We start from the raw sequence: 799 nt of genomic DNA on the forward strand, positions 1-799 counted from the left end.
TGGACTATCTGGATGAGTTCGTCATCATTTTCATCGATGACCTCCTTATCTATTCGCCGGATCCGCAGACACATGAGGAACACCTGCGGAAGATATTCTGGAGGCTGAGAGAGAACTGGCTGTACGCGAAGTTTAGTAAGTGCAGCTTCTGGTTACAGGAGATTGGATTCCTGGGACATGTGGTGTCGGCCCAGGGCATTCAGGTCGATCCGGCCAAGATCGAGGCCGTCATGGAGTGGCAGTCCCCGACTTCTGCGATAGAAGTCAGGAGCTTCTTGGGACTAGCCGGATATTACCGACGATTCGTCGAGGGATTCGCCAAGATCGCTCGACCCTTGACGAAGCTGACAGGGAAGAACGTCAGGTTCGAGTGGACGACAGAATGTGAGGAGAGCTTCGGAGAGTTGAAGCGGAGATTGACATCAGCGCCGATCCTGGCATTACCACGGCCGGGAATGCTATACGAGGTATATACTGACGCATCCAAGCACGGACTCGGTTGCGTGTTGATGTAGGAGGGACACGTGATCGCTTACGCGTCGAGGCAGCTGAAGAAACACGAGGAGAACTACCCGACACATGATATGGAGTTAGCGGCGGTAGTTCACGCGCTGAAGATCTGGAGATCGTATCTGTGCGGGGAGAAAGTTAAGCTCAACACGGATCACAAGAGCTTGACTTATGTGATATCTCAGAAGGATCAAAATCTGAGACAACGAAGATGGTTGGAGTTGATTGCAGATTACGATCTGGAGATAGCCTACCATCCGGGGAAGGCTAACGTAATGGCCGACGCTCT

Source organism: Tarenaya hassleriana, unplaced genomic scaffold (genome assembly GCF_000463585.1).
Source record: "Tarenaya hassleriana unplaced genomic scaffold, ASM46358v1 Cleome228, whole genome shotgun sequence".
In the NCBI taxonomy this organism is placed as follows: domain Eukaryota; kingdom Viridiplantae; phylum Streptophyta; class Magnoliopsida; order Brassicales; family Cleomaceae; genus Tarenaya; species Tarenaya hassleriana.